Here is a 23,161-nt window from a genome sequence, read left to right as displayed (position 1 = left end):
ACTTTACCAAATCCGTTCCTAACCGTGCCGACCCTGCGAAACCGCGGGACGAGGCACCAGCAAATGAAAGAAAGAATGAAAGATTGTCATGTGGAATTCCTCCTCCAATATTCGATCCATTGTGCTCAGAATTTTTCGCAGGTCTCCTTCACCTTCTGCGATTAATGCTATGTCAACGGCTAATATCAGCATGTCTTCTTTATCTCCACGAATTTCTACTCCTATGTTAACTTCTCTCACTTTGTCGATTGCTTTCTGTTATACACGTTAAGTAAGTACGGGGATAGGGAGGAACCTTGCCATACCCCCTGGAAGACAGATATAAACCATCCCGTAAAAGGTCACTTACAAATATCTAGAAACCACCTTCAAGTAAGGAATGTAATAATATAGCATAGCTATCTGAGATATCGCCACAGAGACAAGATCCTACTCATTACAGTACGCACAGAAGCGTTTCAGCAATCACTCTCCCCACCCTCAGTACTTGAATGGAACGAGCACAAGCGCCGGCCAGAGTGGCCGTGCGGTTCTAGGCGCTACAGTCTGGAGCCGAGCGACCGCTACGGTCGCAGGCTCGAATCCTGCCTCGGGCATGGCTGTGTGTGATGTCCTTGGGTTAGTTAGGTTTAATTAGTTCTAAGTTCTAGGCGACTGATGACCTCAGAAGTTAAGTCGCATAGTGCTCAGAGCCACGAGCACAAGCCGCAATAAGTGGTACAACGAGAGTTCACTCTGCCATACGCTTTGCGGTGGTTTACAGAATGAAGCTGTAGATGTAGAAGTTCACTGTATGCCAGGATCAGGAGACGGAGCATCAGGTGGCTCCAGATACAAAACATAGAAGGAGGAAACTCGTGTTTCAGGAATTATGGCTGTCCAAATACACAGGGAAATTCACAGCACGCTGAGGTGACAAAAGTCATGGGGTACCTCGTAATATAGGGTCGTACCTTCTTTTGCTCGGCGAAGTGCAGCAGTTCGATTTGGCGTGGACTCAACAAGTCGTCGTAAGTTCCCTGCAGAAATGTTGAGCCATGCCTCCCCTACAGCCGTCAGTAAATGCGAAAAAGTTGCCGGTGCAGAATGTCGTGGACGAACAGACCTTTGAATCACGTCTAATTATTGTAACATCTCCTTGAAAGAAAGTAGTACAAAAATTTTCAGGGAAATTCAGAAATAGAGAAATACAAGTCGCTGAGGAATGAAACAAATAGCAAGTGCATGGAAGCTATCACGAAAAGGCTGCATAAAAAATGTGAAGAAATTGAAAAAGAAATGATTGTTAGAGGGACTGACCCAGAATATAGGAAAGTCAAAACAAACTTCGGTGAAATTCAAATGGTTCAAATGGCTCTGAGCACTATGGGACTTAACATCTGAGGTCATCAGTCCCCTAGAACTTAGAACTACTTAAGCCTAACTAACCTAAGGACATCACACACATCCGTGCCTGAGGCAGGATTCGAACCTGCGACCGTAGCAGTCGCGCGGTTCCAGACTGAAGCGCGTAGAAGCGTTCTGCCACCGCGGCCGGCTCGGTGAAATTAAAAGCAAGGGAGGGAACATTAAGAGTGCAGCGGGAATTCTGTTAAATGCAGAGGAGAGAACAGATAGAAAGAGTACAGTGAAGGCCTCTATGAGGAGGAAGATTTGTATGATAGAAGAAGAAACAGGAGTCGCTATAGAATAGACTGGCGATCCATAATTAGAGTCGGAATTTAAGAGAACTTTGGAGCACTTAAGACCAAATAAGGCAGAAGGGATAATAACATTCCATCAGAATTTCTAAAATCATTGGTGAAAACGGCAGCAAAACGACTAATCACGTTAGTGTGTAGAACGTATGAAACTGGCGACATACCATCAGATTTTTGGAAAAATATCATCCACATAATTTCGAAGGCTGCAAGAACTGACAAGTGCGAGAATTATCGCACAATCAGCTTAACAGCTATTGCATTCAAGTTTCTGACAAGAATAATATACAAAAGGAAAGTGAGGTTGTGTTAGATGGACTATCAGTTTGGCTTTAGGAAAGGTAAAGACATGAGAGAGGCAATTCTAATGTTGCGGTTGATAATGGAAGCAAGATTGAAAATAAATCAAGAAAAGTTCATAGGATTTTTCGACCTGGAAAAAGCATTCGACAATGTAAAATGATGCAAGATGTTCGAAATTTTGAGAAAAATAGGAGTAAGTTACAGGGTGAGATCGGTAATGTATGTACAAGAGCCAAGAGGGTATAATAATGAGAGTGGGCGACCAAGGACGAAGTGCTCGGGTTAAAAATGGTGTAAGACAGTGATGTACTCTTTCAGCCTTACTGTTCAATCTGCACATCTAAGAAGCAATGATGGAAATATAAGAAAGGTTCAGTAGTGGGATTAAAATTTAAGGGCGAAGAATATCAATGATACGATTCGCTGAAAATATTGCTATCCTAAATGAGAGCAAAGAAGAATTATATGATCTGCTGAATGGAAGGAACAGTTTAATGAGTCCAGAATATGGACTAAGAGTAAACCTAACAAAGACGAAAGTAATGGGAAGTAACAGAAATGAGAACAGTGAGAAACTTAACATTAGGATTGATGGTCACGATGTAGCTGACGTTACCTAGGCAGGAAATAACCAATGACGAACGGAGCAAGGAGGACATTAAAATCAGAGTAGCACTGGCGAAAAGGGCATTTCTGGCCAAGAGCAGTCTATTAGTATCCAACACAGACCGTAATATGAGGAAGAAATTTCTGTGATTGTACGTTTGGAACACAGCATTCTATGGCAGTGAAACATGGACTGTGGGAAAATCGGAACAGAAGAGAATCGAAGCATTTGAGATGCGGTGCTGCAGACGAATGTTGAAAATTAGGTGTACTGATAACGTGAGGGATGAGGAGGTTCTGCCCATAATCGGAGAGAAAAGAAATATGTGGAAAACACTGACAAGGAGAAGGGACAGACGATAGGGCATCTGTTAAGATATCAGGGAGTGACTTCTGTGGTACTAGAGGGAGTTGTAGAGGGCAAAGGCTTTAGAGGAAGACAGAGATTGGAGTACATCCGGCAAATAACTGAGTCAGAAGATTGGTGACTTAAGAAAAAGAAAAGTTTGATGCGCTTCATGTCGGACGATCTGGATGACCAAATCATTCGCTCGAATTGTCCAGAATGTTCTCCAAGTCAAAAGTGGACAACTGTGGCCTGGTGGCATGATTTAGTTTTTGTGAACATGAAGTCCCTGTATGGCTGAAAAGGGTGTCCAAGTAGATCAAGATAACCATTTCCAGTGAACAGTCGGTTCAGTTGGACCAAAGGACCCAGTCCATTCCATGTAAACACAGCTCACAACATTATGAAGCTACCACCAGTTTGCACAGTGCCTTGTTGACAGCTTGGGTCCATGGATTCGTGGAGTTTGTGCAGCACTCGAACCTTCTCAGCAGTTCTTATCAACTGAAATCTGGACTCAACTGACCAGGCAACGGTTTTCCGGTAGTCTAATCTTCAAACGATATGGTCACGACCATATGTCGTGCCGATAGCGAGGGCACTCGCGTCAGTCGTTTGCTGCTATAGCCCATTAACGCCAAATTTCGCCGCAAGGACCTAACGGATACGTTCGTCATACGTTCCATATGGATTTATGCTGTTATTGCACACAGTGCATCTTGTCTGTTAGCACTAACAACGCCGCTGCTCTCGGTCGTTAAGGGAAGACTGTCGGCCACTGCGAAGCCCGTGGTGAGGAGTGATGCCTGAAATTTGTTAATCTCAGCACACTCTTGACACTGTGGATCTCGGAATATTGAATTCCCTAACGATCACCGAAACCAAATGTCCCATTTGTCGAGCTCCAACTGCTAGTCAGCTTTAAAAGTCTGTTAATTCCCGTCGTGGGGTCATAATCACGTTGGAAACCTTTTCACATGAATCATCTGAGTGCAAATGAAAACTCTGACACTGTACCTCCCTTTTATATCTTGTATACGCGAATTACCGCCTTCTGTATGTGTGCCTATTGCTATCCCATGACTTTTGTCCTCTCAGCGTCTATTTACGTAATATGACTGAACAAACGACTTGGGGGTGGTGCGTCCACCTCACTATCTAAGGCGCCGGCACGGTAGCTCAGCGTGTTCGGTCAGAGAGTTGGTTGGTCTCTGTAATAAAAAAACTGAGTCAATGAACCAACAAACGAACTTTAACGGATGTCATGTGACGTCCGCTACGACCAAATACAACGAACAGTAATGAAAAAAACTAAAGAAAAAAGACGGCAGGGGTGGGCAAACGTTGCACGCGACTCATGAGCGCACAGCGCTGCACGTGTGCTGCTCGCGTGCAGTCGTTGACCGGGGCAGTGGCTACAGCCGGCAGGTTGCGGCAGTGTAGTACCAGGCTAAGCTGCGGACGTTGACGCGAAGCGACCGCTACGTAGTGAACGTTGTATTTCGAGAGCCGGAAAATGCAGAGAGGATCAAGGAAACGGAGATTTGCTATCTTTTAAATGGAATGGGAGAATCATTTTGTCTTTGTGCAAAAACGTGAAAATTCGAAATGTTTAATATGTGGCAGTATTCTCGCTGGTCAGCGGAAGTTTAGTATTGAACGCCATTATAATAAATTTCACAAGGACGAGTACAATTTATTGTCGGATTCTGAGCGGATGGGGAAACTGACTGTGCTAAAGAAGAGCGATCTGACGATACTAGATGAATCTGACTTAAGTTGCTGTTGTCACGAGAGATCTGCGACTTTCTTCCGTCATGTCTCTCGTCTAACTGATTTAAAATTTTATGGAGCACTGTTTTCAATTTTTCAGGACGACAGCAACGATAGCCCGGCGGTACGTGTGAGTTATAACATTGCGCTTAATCTAGCGAGAGCTGGAAAACCATTTGCCTGAAGGTGAGTTTATAAAGGAGTGCATCAATGACGCTGCTGATTTACTTTGCCCACTGAATGCAAATCAGTTTTGAGCTATCATTCTTTCCCGGCGGACTGTAAGTCGTCGTATATGTGCCGTGGCGGGTGACGTTTACCATTAATTAAGGAGTGCAGTTCAGGCGTTTATTGCGTTTTCCATCGCACTTGATGAGTCCACAAATATTTCAGACACCGCGGAATTAGTGATTTATGTCCGCGGTGTGGACACTGCTCTCCACAGAACAGAGGATATTTTTTGATATGATATCTTTGAGAAGCACGACCACTGGCTCCGACATCCTAGAAGCCGTTGAAGAAGCTTTCAGGTGGTTTAAACTCGGAACGTTTGGTGTCAGCGACAACAGACGGAGCACCTGCAATGAAAGGGGAACAAATGGGATTTGTTGGATTACTAAGGAAAAAGCTGCAGCGTACAGAAGAGTCATTGTACAGCATCCACTGCATTTTGTACCAAGAAGTACACTGTGCAAAAGCAGCAAAACTGGGGGACGTCATGCAAGTGGTTATTCGGGCAGTTAATTATTTGAGATCCCACGGGCTTACACATAGAAAGTTTCTCACATATTTAGCTGAAATTGGGGTAGAGTAGGGTGACCTACCATACCACACCGCTGGCTTAGTCTCCGTAATGTACTCAAAAGAATTTTTGAGCTGAGAATACCAATAAATCAGTTTTTAAAGGACAAAGAAAGTTACGACCCCAAGTTAGAAGATCCAGAGCGGGTTGTCGACCTCGCATTTTTACTGGACATTACCGGATACATGAATGCATTGAAGACAAGTTTGCAAGGAGAAAATCAGCTAATTTGTGAAAAGGCTGAAAAGTGCAAGCTTTCACTAGCAAGCTTGATCTGTGGGAACGACAGCTCTCGTCAGGGAACGCTGTGCATTTCCCTACTCTGTCTACTGTGCGAGAACAGAATTGCAAAGAATATGTTTCCGTACTTAGTGCAATAAGAACGGAATTTCTGAAGCGATTTTGGGATATATCATATTTATCCCAAGCTTTTGTATGGTTCTCGAGACCATTTGATGTTTCTGTAGATGATAATCATCCCACTTTGCAAATGGAATTAATAGATCTAGGGTGTAATTCTCGTCTGAGAGACAACTTCCTTTTGGCAAGACGTGTAATAGACTTTTATCACGACTTTCCACAGCAAGAGTTTTCTCGTCTCCATTGTGAAGCCGCGAATATAATGTCATGTTTGGCTCGACATACGTTTGTGAGAGATTTTTTTTCTGTTATGAAAATTAATAAGTCTCGGTTAAGAGCAAACATCAGTGATGAAAATTTACATAACTGTTTGCGTTTGTCTGTATGAAGAAATTTTGTTCCAGACATTAAACGTATTGTAAACTCCACCTATGATAATTAAATGAAACGTATCGTAGGTAATAGGTACTCTTCCAAATCATGATTTCTTTCAAGCACTCCTACTAACCTCATTCCTTGATTCAATAAAGCAAGCTAGGAAACAAATTGCATTACAGAGGAAGGAGCGGAGAGATGGTGTGGAGGGGAGAGAGGCGGGTGGCCACCTTGCCCCGGTGTGCACGCAGAACGCCTGTTAACTGCACACGTGCAAGTGCACCGCACACGTGCAGGATTCCAGCCCGCTCCTGATTCTAAGGAGTCAACATGAAAGACTGGCACAATGGAGACGTAGTTTCGGCCTCTTATATTGGCAGAGATTTTCGCAGTTTGGAGAACCGCGCAGGATTCTACTGTCACCCTTAATGAGGCGTTACTTACATGTTAAATAACATTAGTGGCCAAGAAAGTGTAGTGGCAATTCTGAATCCTTCAAAACTGTGGCCCACCTGCGCACAGAATGAGGTAGCAGTTGCTTGATACCGCGCGGGTCCTAAAGAGCTGTTGGGGGTCCTAGTCCTGCTCAGGAGAAGCCTCGTCATCTTTTAAAGCCGCTGTTGTTGTGAGACGTTACACTGTGCGGTAGCTCAGTGTTACATCATTTGCAAATATGTGTGTCATGCTGACTGTGGCTCTGGACCGCCTTTTGCAAGACAAGGCCTGTCCCGAGCCCACGTTCCCCCCACCAGCGTGGAGGAGCACGATTTCGTCCGTGACCGGCTGGAAGTTCGCTTCTGTGACCTTGCAGTGGTTACGTCCGTCAGGACCGCGGAGGGAGCGGGAGGGGATAAGTTGTGCTGCTGCCGCCACCGCAGCAACACTCAAACGGGAAGACCGGTCGCTGTAGTCGCCACCAAGAGGAGGAGTAGCGACGTCGCTACGGTCGCCATCCCTGTATAATAGGTAAACGTACTTCTCTAGCGACCAGCTCAATTGTCTCTTTTTTTTTCTTTACAATTTCGTAATAAGGTTCAAACGCAAAATATAGTCATTGTGTAATAATTCATTAGTTAGGTTTTGTTGCCTTGAGGAAAACAGTAGTAGCATTACTTTCTATGGAGCGAAATATCTCACCAGCCATAAAGACGTAACGCAGAAGATTTTTGAGGGTAAAAAATTATATTTAGATCTGCCGGTCCAAAGCAGGAAACGAATTCGAGAAATTTAATCAGTAAACTGGCTGATCATACAATGAGAAACAACGGAAAATAATATTTGTATAACTGCAGTAGACAGCCACATACGACACGCAACGATATGAGGTATTTAGAAAAAGCAGTTTATCAATGGGGCTGCAGCGGTACGGACGTATATCTTGGTGAACGCAAATCAAGAAGAAACAGTCTTTTGCTGAAGGCGTTGACAGATGTAAATATGCAAACACTTTAGGTGTCCTCCGTCTTCTCGTTTCCATTCATTCATTCGTTCATTCATCGTGTTCCGTAGACACTATCAAGAAACTTCAGGGCTATGGAACGAGTCGTGCTGTGCATGCACACAAGGTAAAACGTCAGAGAAGCGTAATATGTATATTGTAGCAACAACAGACTATCATAATGCATAATGCTATTAGCACCCAGTCATCTAAATTTAGAGAGGAGGCTGTTACTTAAAAGAAAAAAACTATGCTGCCTCCTCCTGAGCTTTACTATAGAGATATTATATATCTGCTATTAGTAGCTGAATGTTTGCTTCATCATACTGATATTTTTCAAAGTTTTTTTTTTGCGCCTATAAATACTGATTATAGAAGGCAGGATTCCGGGACGTTTTTGACACTGTACCACACAAGCAGCTTGTAGTGAGACTGGTGCTTATGGAAAGTCTTCTCAGTTATGTGACTGGATTCGTGTTTTCCTGTCAGAGATGCCACAATTCGTAGTAATTGACGGAAAGTCATCGAGTAAAACAGAAGTGATTTCTGGCGTTCCACAAGGTAGTGTTACGGGCCCTTTGCTGTTCCTTATCTATATAAACGATTTGGGAGACAATCTGAGCAGCCGTCTTAGGTTGTTTGCAGATGACGCTGTCGTTTATCGACTAATAAAGTCATCAGGATTGCAAAACGAATTAGAGAAGATAACAGTATGGTGCGAAAATTGGCAACTGACCCTAAATCACGAAAAGTATGAGGTCATCCACATGAGTGGTAAAAAGAATCCGTTAAACTTCGGTTACACGATGAATTAGTCAAATCCAAAGGCAGTAAATTCAACTAAATACCTAGAAATTACAATTACGAACAACTTAAATTGTATGGGAGACATAGGAAATGTTATGGGGAAGGCCAACCAAAGATTGCGTTTTATTGGAAAGACACTTAGAAAATGTAACATATCTACACTCCTGGAAATTGAAATAAGAACACCGTGAATTCATTGTCCCAGGAAGGGGAAACTTTATTGACACATTCCTGGGGTCAGATACATTACATGATCACACTGAGAGAACCACAGGCACATAGACACAGGCAACAGAGCATGCACAATGTCGGCACTAGTACAGTGTATATCCACCTTTCGCAGCAATGCAGGCTGCTATTCTCCCATGGAGACGATCGTACAGATGCTGGATGTAGTCCTGTGGAACGGCTTGCCATGCCATTTCCACCTGGCGCCTCAGTTGGACCAGCGTTCGTGCTGGACGTGCAGACCGCGTGAGACGGCGCTTCATCCAGTCCCAAACATGCTCAATGGGGGACAGATCCGGAGATCTTGCTGGCCAGGGTAGTTGACTTACTCCATCTAGAGCACGTTGGGTGGCACGGGATACATGCGGACGTGCATTGTCCTGTTGGAACAGCAAGTTCCCTTGCCGGTCTAGGAATGGTAGAACGATGGGTTCGATGACGGTTTGGATGTACCGTGCACTATTCAGTGTCCCCTCGACGATCACCAGTGGCGTACGGCCAGTGTAGGAGATCGCTCCCCACACCATGATGCCGGGTGTTGGCCCTGTGTGCCTCGGTCGTATGCAGTCCTGATTGTGGCGCTCACCTGCACGGCGCCAAACACGCATACGACCATCATTGGCACCAAGGCAGAAGCGACTCTCATCGCTGAAGACGACACGTCTCCATTCGTCCCTCCATTCACGCCTGTCGCGACACCACTGGAGGCGGGCTGCACGATGTTGGGGCGTGAGCGGAAGACGGCCTAACGGTGTGCGGGACCGTAGCCCAGCTTCATGGAGACGGTTGCGGATGGTCCTCGCCGATACCCCAGGAGCAACAGTGTCCCTAATTTGCTGGGAAGTGGCGGTGCGGTCCCCTACGGCACTGCGTAGGATCCTACGGTCTTGGCGTGCATCCGTGCATCGCTGCGGTCCGGTCCCAGGTCGACGGGCACGTGCACCTTCCACCGACCACTGGCGACAACATCGATGTACTGTGGAGACCTCACGCCCCACGTGTTGAGCAATTCGGCGGTACGTCCACCCGGCCTCCCGCATGCCCACTATAGGCCCTCGCTCAAAGTCCGTCAGCTGCACATAAGGTTCACGTCCACGCTGTCGCGGCATGCTACCAGTGTTAAAGACTGCGATGGAGCTCCGTATGCCACGGCAAACTGGCTGACACTGACGGCGGCGGTGCACAAATGCTGCGCAGCTAGCGCCATTCGACGGCCAACACCGCGGTTCCTGGTGTGTCCGCTGTGCCGTGCGTGTGATCATTGCTTGTACAGCCCTCTCGCAGTGTCCGGAGCAAGTATGGTGGGTCTGACACACCGATGTCAATGTGTTCTTTTTTCCATTTCCAGGAGTGTATTAAGGAGACAGCCTACACTACGTTTGTCCGTCCTCTTTTATAATACTTCCGCGCGGTGGGGGATCCTTACCAGACAGGACTGACGGAGTACATCGAAAAAGTTCTAAGAAGGGCAGCAGGTTTTGTATTATCACGAAACAGGGGAGAGAGCGTCACTGAAATGATACAGGATTTGGCGTGAACATCATTAAAACAAAGACGTCTTTCGTTGCGGCGGAATGTTCTCACGAAATTCCAATCACCAACTTTCTCCTCCGAATGCGAAAATATTTTGTTGACACCGACCTACATAGGGCGAAACGATCACCACGACAAAATAAGAGAAATCAGAGCTCGTACGGAAAGACACAGGTGTTCGTTCTTTCCGTGCGCTATACGAGATTGGAATAATAGAGAATTGTGAGAGTGGCTCGACGAACCCTGTGCCAGGCAGTTAAATGTGATTTGCAGAGTATCCATGTAGACGTAGATGTAGACGACGCAGCGGTGACAGATTTACTTCAAACTTTGCACACCTTTAGTAGGCCAGTAAAGCAACATAATGTGCAAGTAGTAGGGTGCTCTGGCAATTCCGAGAAAATCACAACAGAAATTTGACGCGTCTGTCACGTGGTTTATGTATGTGTGAGAAGGGGTGGATGTTAGAGTTCCTGGTGGACAAGTGACTAGCGTTCGATCTATCTAATACGAACTCCGCTCAGACTTAATTATTAATCTAGTTTTTCATTACTGATCATATTATTTAATTTGAATGGCGCTTGAGAGGTAATATAAATATGAAAAACCACGTTCACTTGCATGAAGGTTTAGCGCATTTCATCTTATTTGACTACATACTAATTTTAATTAAATTCCATCGTACAAAACCTATATTTGTCAAAATGTTGCGCTATGCACGGTTTGCATCCAAACTAGCGAAAGAATGGGGAAATTTTGCAAAATGTCAGCGAAGTCTGTTTTCCCTTAGAAACCCTAAACATTTTCTGTAAATGCGAGAAAACTGTTTTCATTCGATGAAGTAGATGCCCTTTCAATTTATGTTTTCCATGTCTATACGACATATAGGGTCCTGCAATGCATGATGTCCAGAGCCCATCCATCGAGTGGCACATTGTGGCTTACTATATTACTAATTGTGAATAACGTCACTCACATCTCTGTTTATCGAGGTTTGCCCTGTGCTTACCAAGCCTGTCCCTCGTACTTGAAACTTGAATTAAAAATGGTAAATAGTCAAATAACATATGAAATTCACTACAATTTCATGAAAATGCACATGGTTTTCCCCCTTATATTACCCAAAAATGTCATATAAATCAATTACTGTGGCCAGTGATGAGAAAAATGTAGTTAAAAATTTAAATGTCAGAAGGATTCCAATCACCTCCTCGTTCACGACCTTATTACTACGCGCGAACGCTAAACACTTGACTACAATTACTTCTTACAGCCACCGTTCTCAAACAGGTATTTCACTCACATAAGAGTCGTGTAAAACTTCTCTTGTGATCTTCTCAGAACTGCCAGCGTAGTGCACCTTATAACTTGCATATTGTGTGCGTTAATGGGCTGTTAGAGATGTACAAAGTTTGAAGTAAATCCGTGGCCTCCCCGTGTGAGTCCTAATATACACACATCAAGAAAAGTTTTGCATCACCTCGGTTCCGTGAGTTCAGGAACCTGTACAGAAAACTGGAATAGAGATCAAAATAAACACCATTTCTTCCCTTTTTATTGCTTATGAAACCACACATTGCATGTTGTACTACCATACAGCGAGACCCTCAGGGGTGGTAGTCCAGATTGCTGTACACACCGGTACCTCTAATACCCAGTAGCGCGTCCTCCAGCATCGATGCATGCCTGTGTTCGTCGTGGCATACTATCCACAAGTTCATCAAGGCACTGTTGGTCCAGATTGTCCCACTCCTCAACGGCGATTCGGCATAGATGCCTCAGAGTGGTTGGTGGTTCAGATGGCTCTGAGCACTATGGGACTTAACATCTATGGTCATCAGTCCCCTAGAACTTAGAACTACTTAAACCTAACTAACCTAAGGACATCACACAACACCCAGTCATCACGAGGCAGAGAAAATCCAGAGCGGTTGGTTTGTCATGTCGTCCATACACAGCCCTTTTCAATCTATCCCAGGCATGTTCGATAGCGTTAATGTCTGAAGAACATGCTGGCCATTCTAGTCTAGCGATGTCGTTATCCTGGAGGAAGTCACTCACAAGATGTACACGATGGGGGCGCGAATTGTCGTCGATGAAGACGAATGCCTCGCCAATATACTGCGGATAGGGTTGCACTATCGGTCGGACGATGGGATTCACGTATCGTACAGCAGTTACGGCGCCTTCCATGACCACTAGCGGCGTATGTCGGCCCCACATAATGCTACCCCGAAACAGGAGGTAACCTCCACTTTGCTGCACTCGCTGGACAATGTGTTTAAGGAGTTCAGCCTGACTGGGTTTCCTCCAATTATCTGGTTGAAGGCACATGCGACACTCATCGGTGAGGACGTGATGCCAATCCTGAGCGGTCCTTTCGGCACGTTGTTGGGCCCATCTGTACCGTGCTGCATTGTGTCGTGGTCGCAAAGATGAATCTCACCATGGACGTCGGGAGTGAAGTTGCGCATCAAGCAGTATTGTGCACAGTTTGATTTGTAAGACGACGTCCGGTGGCTGCACAAAAACCATTATTCAACATGGTGGCGTTGCTGTCAGGGTTCCCCCGAGCCATAATCCGTAGATAGCGGTCATCCACTGCAGTAGTAGTAGCCCTTGCGCGGCCTGAGCGAGGCATGTCATCGGCGATTCCTCCCTGTATCTCCTCCATGTCCGAACAACATCGCTTTGGTTCACTCCGAAACGCCTGGACACTTCCCATGTTAAGAGCCCTTTATGGCACAAAGTAATTATGCGGACGCGATCGAACCGCGGTATTGACCGTCTAGGGCATCGTTAAACTACAGACAACACGAGCCGTGTATCTCCTTCCTCGTGGAATGGCTGGAACTGATCGGCTGTCGGACCCCCTCCGTCTAATAGGTGCTGCCCATGCATGGTTGTTTACATCCTTGGGAGGGTTTAGTCACGTCTCTGAACAGTCAAATGGACTGTGTCTGTGATACAATATCCGCAGTCAACGTCTATCTTCAGGAGTTCTGGGAACAGGGGTGATGCAAAACTTTTTTTGATGTCTGTATAATAAATTATCATTTGTCACATAGCTTTATAATAAACGTTACTAAACGCCATTTGACTAACAAGCTTTCAGTCCTTAGAAGCTTGTAGAAATTGTCGCTAATGATGAGTAGAAGTTATTTTTCTGTGGCAGTTATAACTGACAGATTGATCGTAATCTGTGGATAGCCGTCAATAGATCAGTATATCTGTAACTTTTTGTCCTGTGGCAATTCTTTTTCTCTGGGAGTTACGGGCTAGCACAACAGACAGTACATCAGGACGTGCTGATGCAGATAACCTAGAAGATGGCAACTGAGTCCTGGACTTCTGTAGGTCGAAGCAGATGGTATTTTGGTTCTTATAAGGAAATAACCACCCGCCTTCTGTTGGTTCCTCACAGTTGATTTCAAATTAACTTCCCGATGAGCTACAGACCTGAAACTTTCAATATAGCTCAGAAGCGGATTATACTACAATAATAACTGGCTTAGTTGTCCTGTGTGTTCCAGAGCGTACTTTGTTTTTGTATCTGGTGAACAGTACACATTGATTTTAAACTAACTTCCCGATGAGCTAGAAACTTAAAACTTTCCATATAGCTTAGAAGAGGATGACAGTGAAATATTAATTTGCTTTCTTGTCTGTTGTGTGGCGGAGGGTAGTTTCTGTACCACTGCTACTTCTCACTTTTCAACGTTCCAGTTGCGAATGTTTCGCAATTAAGCACGATTGCTGGTAGGTCTCTGTGTGACTTCGAATCTCTCTAATTTCTCGGTCATTTCGCGATATAGTACATACGTTGTAGGAAGATCCTCGGATGAGGAGAAACTAAAATGAATCTGAAATTTACCAAATGTGTCTGTTATGATCTCATCAAAGAGTTTGAAATTGATGGACAAATTTCAGACTCACGAGACTAAAAACAAAAGGTAATTATTTAAATAAAAAGTTGTTAATATAAAATAATTTCTCCTATCCCCAGACGGAGTCCTTGCCTCATACTGATAGTCCTGAAAATCTGTGCTATGAATTTTTAGAAGCTATGACAACACATATAAAATTTAAAACGAAAAATGCGAAGCACATGCAATAGATAATAGTAAGGAGCATAAAGAGTAGGTATAATTAAGAATAATCACACAACAGTAGATATCATTTGCAGTGCAATAAAATTGTTAGTTACTAAGGTGAAGTATTCATGCATTAATTGACTCCTAACTGTGCCCCAAGTTTTTCTTTTTATTTTTAGAAATGTTGTCATAAGTACTAAAGATTCACAAGAAGAAATGTTCAGAACTATCTCTTTGGGGATTATGAACCTGTATCGGGTTAGAAGAAAATGTTTTATACTTTTTAGTCCGTTTGAGAAAGATGTTATAAAAATGCTAACCGTAAGAAATGCACAACACTCTGAAGCCTTGGAGAAATTTAATAAGTCATTCTCACACTAAAAATCTAAGACCCAATAGGTACCTAAAGAAATTTTGCAGATATCGAGCAATTTTTCAAATCTCACGTAAAACTTTATTACCAGGATGTCAGCTTTCTTAAATGAAATGTCTTGCAGCGGAGTAAACGAATTTCTCATGTTACGTTCATTTTTGAGTTGTTTTCATGGTCATACACTTATTGCAGTAAGTGAACAGCACCAGATATTAAGCTTAGAATTTTGCTTACAGTATTCAGCTTACATATTAGTTAATACTTGCAAAAGATCTTCTTTAACATATTACTTTTCATAGTTCTGTAGCAAAATTTCATATAATTTCTGTGGTATCTTCGAGTATTAATTTCTAATAGCGACCGATAACTTATATACACGTAGCATGAAAGAGAGGTAACGCTTCAAACATCAGTTGAAATAGTAAACAAGCCATTATTACACTACTATGTACTTCCCTCCCACTAAGTTCATTATCAGGTGCCGAGTTGCCCACAATGCCTGCGACGTAAACTCATATTCGAGATAGGAAATCTGTCTTCACATCGATATGGCGTTATTAGTTTTGTTATCTTGATAACCACAGTGGATCTAAACCGGATGTAGATAAAGACTATAATACAACTAGTGCTGCTGTGTATTTACTGTTATTTTCTTGATTTTCTGTAGCTTGATCGCTTAGTAACAATGACATTAATGCTGTGAATGTTGTCCAAATAATCATTGGTTTCATTAGATCAATGGTAATGGTTTTTGCAAACTGAATGTTTTCTTTGCACCTACTTTCCGATTTTCCGGACTTTCAAATTCTCGTTAGTAAATGTAAATAAATTAGAATCATGTGGGAAACATTTTCCTTTGGATGTAAGAAATGTAATGAAAGTGTACTCAGTGTACTACTTTTAATTAAGTTAGTGTACCGTACTTACACAGCCTCTCTTCAACTATGCTTTCATTGTCATATTGTGTTATCGAAGATCTGCCGTTCCCTTAAGACTGTCTGCGCTGTGAACAGACTGCATCTATTGTTACACAATGTGTTTGGAGGATTGTTTTACAGATTTAAGTTTGAAATGTGTCAGTCACTTTCAAGCCATTCTTTGAGAAGTCAGCATTTCGAGGCATAGAGCAGAGTACGCACAGTTTTAACGGAGCATACATTGTCTTTTATGTTGAGGTGGCACCACAGCTCTTTATTATACTTGATGGCGCACGAATAAAGCCATTCAAAAGTAATTTTGCGTTAAATTTTTAAATTCGCTCATTAGCAGTGCTTAAATACATATATTTAAAATGCAGATTTTTGTTGCTGTGAAGTCTCAGTTTTCCCACGTATATTCGACTAATATGCCAGCAAGGAACCAAACGATGGAAATAATAACGTTATGGCCTGAAAACTGCACAGTTTTAAGACGATATGCTAATTTTACGAAATTTTAAACTTTTGAAGCTGTTACTCTTCTCCGATGGCGAACTTTCCACTTAGTACGAAAATGTGGAATACACTTGCTTGGTGTTACGATGCAGATGAAACTTCACAATTACTTCTGCTTCACATAGCAACGACACTTAATATAACGAAACCGAAAACATTTTTGTGATAGCTGACTACTACAAATCAGTAAAACTGGCAGAGCCGTGTACATATATGATTCGGTGCGAAACTAGTGGATGCTGTTCACGTATTGGACCTCCATGTGCTAGAGAAACGGGGTTCAACATCATTTTGCGATAACCACAATTGAGCAGGCGTAGAAAAACAAATGTTGAAAGGTTAGCAAACTGTAGTACAACTGATTAAACATGATTATTTAAGCACATTTGGCTAATTATGAGTATACAAATGCAAAGGACTGATTACGAACCGGTATCTGGCTACAACGGAAATTTAAAACCAGCAGAATTCATTGACTGTTATTTAAAAACATAATCCATACATAGATAACGATTTTTGTTGCATATGCCACAATATTATATGCTCTATTGCTCTGTATCTAAACAAGTCTTCAACATTCTAGTTAACTTGGGGACATAATGGACAATTGGCACTTACCTGTGATCTTGCTTGCAGCGCGCTTTATGCCCGAACAGAAAGCCGAAAAGAAGCAGTGCTGTACAGTGCTTTGTAACCAGCAATCGTGCAGTGGACTAGCTTGCTGCAGACCACGTGGTGACCCAAACTTTCGCATCCTTTAGTGTTAGCCATCTTGTACTAACTTCGTTGAGATATAGCTTAATATTCAGACGGAAGGATTGTTACATTACAAAAGGAATCGAAGCTGTAGACATAGACATCACGTGACGAGCAAGTACGTAATAAATCTACAGTACAAGTTAATAAAGCAAGAGGAAAATCCGTGTGCATTATTACCACGTAGCAAAATTTATACTCGGTATACTTTAAACTAAAGGTACACGTGTTCATCACATTGTTCAGGACAAAGCATTCAGGAACAAAGGAACCGAAACTCATGAAGCCCATTTTTATTTAGGTTTTGTATAAAAAATCGAATTAACAATAAAAATTTTACGATACATAATTTAAATGTGAAACTATAAGACGACCCTTCAGACCTGTCACACTTTATACATATTAGTGTCGGAGGCCACGGTTTTTCACAGTAAAGAAAATAAAATTGTCTGGACGCTGACTCAAATAAACATAACTTGCGATCCATATGAGAGAGAAGTCTTACCTCGTAAAAGCCGTACGGATTCTGGGCTTATTAATCACTACTTGTTCAGACAATGGATTTTGAGCTTGTTAGTCACAAAGTGGGGAACAAAATCTCGAATTTACAAGTACACTATACATTTCCATATAACAGATTCCCGAATAGTTACCAAACACGCGAGCACAACAGCATCATGTGAAGTCACACAAAGGCAAGAAACTCCAACCAACATCTAGCTACGCAAGTTTACGAACCAGTACTTGTACGAAAACACGCAAAACACAGCAAGGCAAAGTATCTGTGAAATAAACGAGCAAGTTAATTTTAAAACTGACTAGTGGCTGAGATCCACACGTTTTTGAAGAAACCTTATTCAATAAGTAACCTTAGAGGAGACAGATACTGACCAAGTGACGAAATTAATTCTGACTTAAGCAGCGTTTCGCCCCAAGTATTCCGATAGCGGCGGTAGCGACCCGTCGCGTATGATATCGCCTGCTGTCGGTTGTTCGCCTCGTCAACCCACAAACGTGCGATTTTTGAAGCAACTACAAACGGTATAATGAGTTCCACTGTGTCGAGAAGATCTGCTGTGGAAAATGATCCATGAGTAGCTGCAATTGATTTCCATATCCCCACGAATACTTGTAAAAAGTAGATTTAAAACGAATGAGGCTTATAATTTGATAAATTTATTTGAAACGCTTTTCTTGGCAATACGTGTAACGACATTTCTCTCAACAGCGACTAGTTCGCCTTCCGTAATATTTGCAGATACATTGACAATGCGCTGACGCATGTTGTCAGGCGTCGTCGGTGGATCAAGATAGCAAATAGCCTCAACTTCCCCCACAGAAAGAAATCCGGGGATCATGGCATGGTGCTTCGACGACAAATCCACCTGTCATGAAATATGCTATTCAATACCGCTTCAACCGCACGTGAGCTATGTGCCGGACATCCATCATGTTGGAAGTACATCGCCATTCTGTCATGCAGTGAAACATCTTGTAGTAACATCGGTAGAACAGTATGTAGGAAATCACCATGCATTGCACCATTTATATTGCCATCGATCACAATACATTAACCCGCCAACGTCACTGATGTTCCACTTGTCGCAGCCATCGTGGATTTTCCGTTGCCCAATAGCGCATATTATGCCGGTTTACGTTACCGCTGTTGATGAATGGCGCTTCTTCGCTAAATAGAACGCGTGCAAAAAATCTGTCATCGTCCCGTAATTTCTCTTGCGCCCAGTGGCAGAACTACAAACGACGTTCAAAGTCGTCGCCATGCAATTCCTGATGCATAGAAATGTGGCACGGGTGCATTCGATGTTGATGTAGCATTCTCAACACCGACGTTTTTGAGATTCCCGATTCTCGCGCAATTTGTCTGCTACTGATGTGCGGATAAGCCGCGACAGCAGCTTAACACCTACTTGGGCATCATCATTTGTTGCAGGTCGTGGTTGACGTTTCACATGTGGCTGAACACTTCCTGTTTCCTTAAATAACGTAGCTACTCGGCGAACGGTCCGGACACTTGGATGATATCGTCCAGGATACCGAGTAGCACACATAGCACACGCCCGTTGGGCATTTTGATCACAATAGCCATACATCAACACGATATCGATCTTTTCCGCAATTGGTAGACGGTCCATTTTATCACGTGTAATGTATCACGAAGCAAATACCGTCCGCACTGGCGGAATTTTACGTGATACCAAGTACTTATACGTTTGTGACTATTACAGCGCCATCTATCACAAAGCGAAAAAAGTGTTCCAACTAAAACATTCATATTTCTTTACGTACTACACAAATATGTAATAAAAATGGGAGTTCCTATTTAAAAAAACGCAATTGATATCTGTTTGACCTATGGCAGCGCCATTTAGCGGGCCAACCATAGCGCCATCTGGTTTCCCCCTTCAAGCTATACGAGTTTCGTTCTTTGTAGTTTTTTCGTTTGATGCTTATTTCATGAGATATTTGGTCCGGTCACTATCAATGGACCACCATGTATATCAGCAGCTGAAATTAAAATAGACACAAATTCTAAAACGTCAGACAAAAATATAATTTTAACCTGTTACTCACTCAGCCTCATATAGAAGGCTTAATAAGTCTTTATCTACTTTGACGAAAGTAAACACATCGCCTTTATCTATCTCAAAACTAAAGCAGCCGCTACTGAGCGCGAAATGTAAACAAAACACGACCTTAATTCATGTCCATCGAGCGCCGGAGCAGGGCCTGTGCACTGACCTGCGATCGTGTCTGCGAGTTGATACCATACGTCCGTCAGCCCTTCCTTTTGTTTCTGCCTTGGCAGATCATTTGTGAAGCGTCAGTTGCACTGAGTGGTTTTGTTGATGTTTTTGGTTCTACTATTACTACCTGTGAATAAACGATCACGAATTCACAACCGAGGTCTTGTACTTCTCCTTCAACATATCTAAAAGGAGTAAAAGGTAAGTGCAGTTCATTGTACTCACACAAAGAAAGGAGTTGGTGTTTGTCTCTAACGCTCTCTCTTAGTGTCTGACTCTCGCAGCACGAGAAAATCACTACTTGTCTTTCCTCAAACAAATCGCCTTTCATTTTCTTAAAATTTCGCGTACACGCAAATAACAATCAGGAAGAGAGTGTCATGACTTGTTTATCGACGGTACATAATTGGAGAAATTATATGCTTTGTCCTTGCAAGCTATTGTCCCTGTATTTGTGCGTACTGCATATCATTGCAGTCAAAAACAATAAGTAACTGATGCCAAATTTGGTGTATTCAGTTGAGTTCTAACGGCACAGTCTTCCTACTTCAATGCTTTTGGGAAATTTCAAAAACTGGGGACAAGAAATAAGAAACTGAAAACATTTGTTTCCCTCAGTCAGTTTTAAACCAATTGAGGACAGAGTATGTAAACTGAGGACAGTCCCCAGAAAATGACGATGTCTAGTCACTTTAATTTAATGATTAAATGGGTAATAGTGGATTAGCGTTGTCGTGCAGTCGCATGTTGGTAGTGGTGGAGGGGGTTGGGGAAGAGGATATCGAGTAGGTCAATGGAAGTAAAATAGAGGGGGCGTCATTTTTCAGTTCTCGCCTAGGGCGGCAAAACACCTTGCAACGAAGCTGGCTCTCCGATCATCTGTGTCATTCTTCGATGAATTCTCGTCCCCCGTATCCCTTCCGCTGTAAGGAAACGCACTTTTTCCGTTTTCTCTTCGTTTAAGGCCTCCATTTCTCTGGTTTTGGTGTTACTGAGTTTTGACACGTGTTGTGATCGCTCTGTGGTCACGTGGTTGTGAGGCCATGTCCCTCTAATGATGAGTTTCGGTTCTCAGTGCTTTTACAGGATCCACACTTTCTTTCGTACGCATGACATTACGGTGCTTTTAGCAGGTTTCATTTTAAAGTATCTGGTTCATTCCTTTTTTAATGCACCTTATAGATAGGGCGATGGAGTAAACTTGAGGTAGTAAGAGAATGCTTGGGCTTAACCATGTTTATAATGCTAATCGCATTAGAATCTATCACACTGAAAGTGACTCGAATGAACAAGATTTCGTCTCCAGATTCAATCCATCATAGATATCGGTCATCAAGGAATAGGAGCACAAACTATTTCACAAAAATGGTAAAACTCTTTTCGACTAAGTCGTGTTCTTTTGTTAATATCGGGAGTCATCTCATCAGGCACCGGATACGTTGTGAGCGTGCGGTGTGTTGAACAGTGCCTCCTAGGTCAGTAGCATCTGCCATGGCTTCCAGAAGTTTGTTTTCCTGCTCATCGATATGCAGCGACTGTGTGTCGATTTACAAGTTCCTCAAAGAGTAATAACGTGAACATGAGAAATGTCATGTAGTTAGCGAGAGAGAAAGAGAGAGAGGGAGAGAAAGAGAGAGAGAGAGAGAGAGAGAGAGAGAGAGAGAGAGACGCGCCACAAAGCGCACGTCAGTGCACGGATTTTATGGTGTCGAGTGCTAATTGCTAATAGTAAATCAGAAGCTATTGCTATCTCAGCAGCCGCTACATCTTACGCACTGGGCAGTGGACAACGCAAAAGAACGAAACTGTTACCAAGGGCGAAAAAATGGGTAAAGTGGAACTTGATATTTCTTCGAAACAAAAAAAAAAAAATCTTTTAGAGGACGAATACTCGTTTCGAAATTGAGGATGAGCTAGCATAATTTCTGTTTCTACTGCACCTTATACAACAAAAGCGGGCTACTGGGATGGGAAAAACAATTACTACACTACTAGCCATTAAAATTGCTACACCACGAAGATGACGTGCTACAGACGAGAAATTTAACCGACAGGAAGAAGATGCTGTGATATGCAAATGATTAGCTTTTCAGAGCATCACACAAGGTTGGCGCCGGTCGCGACACCTACAACGTGCTGACATGAGGAAAGTTAGCAACCGATTTCTCATACACAAACAGCAGTTGACCGGCGTTGCCTGGTGAAACGTAGTTGTGATGCCTCGTGTAAGGAGGAGAAATGCGTACCATCACGTTTCCGACTTTGATAAAGTTCGGATTGTAGCCCATCGCGATTGCGGTTTATCGTATCGCGACATTGCTGCTCGCGTTGGTCGAGATCCAATGCCTGTTAGCAGAATATGGAATCGGTGGGCTCAGGAGGGTAATACGGAACGACGTGCTGGATCCCAACGGCCTCGTATCACTAGCAGTCGAGATGACAGGCATCTTATCCGCATGGCTGTAACGGTTCGTGCAGCCATGTCTCGATCCCTGAGTCAACAGATGGGGACGTTTGCAAGACAACAACCATCTGCACGAACAGTTCGATGACGTTTGCAGCAGCATGGTTCAAATGGCTCTGAGCACTATGGGACTTAACTTCTTAGGTCATCAGTCCCCTGGAAATTAGAACTACTTAAACCTAACTAACCTAAGGACATCACACACATCCATGCCCGAGGCAGGATTCGAACCTGCGTCCGTAGCGGTCGCGCGGTTCCACACTGTAGCGCCTAGAACCACACGGCCACTCTGGCCGGCGCAGCAGCATGGACTATTAGCTCGGAGACCATGGTTGCGGTTACCCTTGACGCTGCACCGTAGACAGGAGCGCCTGCGAAGGTGTACTCAATGACGAACCTGGGTGCACGAATGGCACGTCATTTTTTCGGATGAATCCAGGTTCTGTTTACAACATCATGATGGTCGCATTCGTGTTTGGCGGCATCGCGGTGAACGCACATTTGAAGCGTGTATTCTTCATTGCCATACAGGCGTTTCACCCGGCGTGATGGTATGGGGTGCCATTAGTTACACATCTCGGTCACCTCTTCTTCGCAATGACGGCACTTTGAACAGTGGACATTACATTTCCGATGTGTTACGACCCGTGGCTCTACCCTTCATTCGATCCCTGGGAAACCCTACATTTCAGTAGGATAATGTACGACCGCATGTTGCAGGTCCTGTACGGGCATTTCTGGATACAGAAAATGTACGACTGCTGCCTGGCCAGCGCATTCTCCGGATCTCTCACCAACTGAAAACGTCTGGTCAATGGTGGCCGAGCAACTTGCTCGTCACAATACGCCAGTCACTATTGTTAATGAACTGTGGTATCGTGTTGAAGCTGAATAGGCAAAAAATGGTTCAAATGGCTTTGAGCACTATGGAGCTCAACTTCTGAGGTCAAGAGTCCTCTAGAACTTAGAACTAGTTAAACCTAACTAACCTAAGGGCATCACACA

General features: G+C 43.4%; 1 protein-coding gene across 1 annotated transcript in view; it reads left to right on the top strand.

The window, feature by feature from the left end:
* Positions 1-7,108: 7,108 nt before the first annotated feature.
* Positions 7,109-23,161, top strand: part of LOC124789646 (UDP-glycosyltransferase UGT5-like) — a 77,990-nt gene continuing 61,937 nt past the window's right edge. The window contains exon 1 of the mRNA XM_047257078.1: positions 7,109-7,231. The gene's annotated coding sequence lies outside the window, so the exon portion shown is untranslated. The remainder of the gene's footprint in view (positions 7,232-23,161) is intronic.

This window comes from Schistocerca piceifrons, chromosome 3 (genome assembly GCF_021461385.2).
Source record: "Schistocerca piceifrons isolate TAMUIC-IGC-003096 chromosome 3, iqSchPice1.1, whole genome shotgun sequence".
NCBI classification, from domain to species: domain Eukaryota; kingdom Metazoa; phylum Arthropoda; class Insecta; order Orthoptera; family Acrididae; genus Schistocerca; species Schistocerca piceifrons.
This window is presented reverse-complemented; position numbering and strand designations above follow the sequence as displayed.